The sequence below is a fragment of the Morone saxatilis genome, unplaced genomic scaffold, assembly GCF_004916995.1.
Source record: "Morone saxatilis isolate NCDOM2014 unplaced genomic scaffold, NCSU_SB_2.0 Contig23, whole genome shotgun sequence".
Lineage (NCBI taxonomy): Eukaryota > Metazoa > Chordata > Actinopteri > Moronidae > Morone > Morone saxatilis.
Window position 1 is genome coordinate 24,160,964 of NW_023339796.1, and position 3,109 is coordinate 24,164,072.

Below are 3,109 nucleotides of genomic sequence, written 5' to 3' on the forward strand. Positions count from 1 at the left end.
CTCTCTCTCTCTCTCTGTCGCTCTCTCTCTCTCTCTCTCTCTCTCTCTCTCTCTCTCATCCCTTTATTCTTTCTCTTCCTTGGTGCCGGTACAGCTCTCCGGGCCATCCGGTTCACACTTCTTCTCCTTGTGGCTTTCCTCATGGCGCTCACCGCTGCTGCAGACACACTTCCCGGGTCATTTCCTCTCCTGCGCTGATACATTATATTTTTATTTTATTTCTTTTTTTCGCCAAAATGTGGATGTCCAGCTGTCTGTGCGGTGCTCTCGGGAGGCTTCGTGAATCGGCGACCGCAGGGAAGGCGAAACAGCTCAGATAAGTAACCGGGTGCTATGGTGGGACCTCCTGGAAGGGCAAGAGTTCGGCTTTTCCGAAATTTCAGCAGTTTGCACAGAGGTGAGCCACACGGAGGTTTAATTCTTTCAAAAGAATGTGTATGTCTGAGCTACCATTGATGGCATTAATTGGAGGGGGGGGGGTGCGAATGTCATTTCTGTTGGTGTGTATGCTTTCTATCCACTTTCTACCTTGTATTTTAAACTTGGTTTGGTTATAATCACGGGTTAAGCCTGAGTCTCACTTTGGACTCTTATTCTAGGATCCAGATCCAACCTGTCCCCGCAGTTGTTTGTTCTGGTTTAATAAAGAAAGTGCCGAGAAAAATTCGGCTATGTAGTCATTGATTAATGATTAATATATAATAAATAGTGTCACTTGTTAAAAAAAAGCCCACAAATAAAGTTTAAAGTTATTATTCATCTTAATTTCAAATAATTTAACACATCAAATGTCACAGACATGACTTTATGTCAGAGCTGAAGAATAAAATAACATAAGAGGGATTTTTTAGTAGCTGAGTGACGTCGCAGCTCGGTTCCTGACGTAGCCCTGTGTCCTGTGAGTGTCCCAGGAGAAGATAGACAGGCTATAATTAACTAAGGCAGACTTGAGCCAGGGGAGACGAAGCCTAATGCCACTACTGGGATTTGTGGAACTCCATTACACAATAAGATAAAGGTCCCGCAGTCATAGGACTTCTAATGGCAACATAAGCCTTTATGGTCCTGGAGAAGAAAGGCTTCCAAGGAAGAAAAAAATGCAGTTTAGATTCCACATATTCTCTGACAGTGGATTAAAATTCCAAATTTGTATTTATTACATAAGAAAAGATTTGCAGTTTCATTATTTAGGGATTTAATGAGAGGATTCTTTCTAATTAAAAATACCAAACTTCCTTGGGTTTATTGCAATGTATCACATCTCCAATATATAGGCTACTCTGTAACACTGTGTTGGGTCTGCTACTCACTGAATCTCAATTATATGGTTTCTGGCTAATATGTACAGTCAGTGTATACAGAAATAATCTAACTGTATTTTATGTTCAAGCTTAGACAGATTTATTACCTCTGAATAATCTGACTCTTAAGTGGAGTATAAAAAATTGCCATGTGTATTGATATTTGAGTAGATTAGTAGATCTGACCCCTAGCTCTGCCTCTTCTAAGGGTTCAGTTGTCACAACCATGTTAACCTGCAAACCGGACTCTGAGGCAAAAATGAGCTGCTGGGTCCCCTACTGACCCCGTTAACCAGGTTGCCAAAACTTTTTCCCTTGCAGGGCCAAAACTGAACCTTAATGGTGGGCCACGTGCCAAAAGCAGAAACCTATTGTACTGTATTGATAAGATGCAAAATAGTTCCCTTGATTGGCTGACTTCCTGCGCAAAGTATCACTCTGCCCACCATGTTCAGATTATGAAAAATAATGAATAATTAAGGTCCTACATATTTCTTGCTAGAAACGTCTGGCAAGCCTTATCGGACCATGCCCTTAAGAAATGGAAAAAAGAAAGTGTCCCTAAAGCTGCAGGCTCACTGTTTGCGCTAATTTAATTGAACATGTGTTTGGAAATATGCAGTCCTAAAGAACAATGTTAAGTGATCAGACCCTGCTGCATTATCTGACCTTGAGGCCCTGTCATGGAAAAAAATCAAGTTGCTTCATTGTTTCAGTTTTGTACTTATATGTTGCATAACATAGTTAATGTACTGGAAAACGAGGCTGTGCTTCAACAATCTCAGTGGAATGCTAAACCCAAAATTCCAATAATATGAAAAGGTAGCATGTTCAAGTCCAGAAAATTTTTCTTATTTATTTGGCTCACATTATCATTGGAAAATACTGACATGTTTTGCACAGCTTCTGTGTTCAAACACTCTGCTGACTTTAAAATGTGAGCGGTACTACCTTTTTTGTATAGTTTATAGTAAATGTATAGCAGCACACTGGAAGGAGAGGGTTGAATGTTTCTTGTGTTGGTGGTGTGATCCACCACTTCTCATGTTGAAGTTAAGTTTCTATGGACAAAATGAATTGGTAACACTTTATAATAAGGGTACAAATCATTCACTTAAGTAATACTTAACTAATGCATGACTCATGATAATTCAATGCATGAATTAATTCATGTTGCTCATAACTTGTGATTGGTTCGCACTTAAGAGCTCATCAGTTGAGGAATGTTAAGTTACAGTTACTTCATAAATTTTTCGAGACCTTGCATTTTCTCAGCCTTAAAAAAATGAAAAACCCTAACCCTACCCCCATTGTGTTTGTGTCTTAAACATGTCTGATCATTCTCCTCAGATTTGTCCATTATGTGTCAAAAAATACCGTTGGGTATATTCTCCTAGAAATAGGAAGCTATTTGTTGAGAATGGCTGAGCAAATGCATGGTTCTGAAATAAACTTTTATGTAACTGGAATCCTGCTTGTTTGGTCACATATCAATTCATGTATGAATTACCATTACTTAACAGATGATCTGTTAAAGCAGCAGTAGGTAACTTTTATAAAAATAACTTTTTGTCACATTTGCTGAAACTTTCACTATATCCTGACAGGGGCCCAGCAGCTTATCTATTGCCCCTTAACAAATTCATCTGGCCATGATGACACAGGGAGGTTTTTTTTTTTTTACTGTCATTGTATAACTTATGGTCTTTACAGATGTTGATAGTAGTCACTGAAGAGGCTCTAAAGGTCGTTTCAGAATTGTATAACTGTACTGTGTCTTGTTTTTCCAGCCATGGATCAAACTAGGA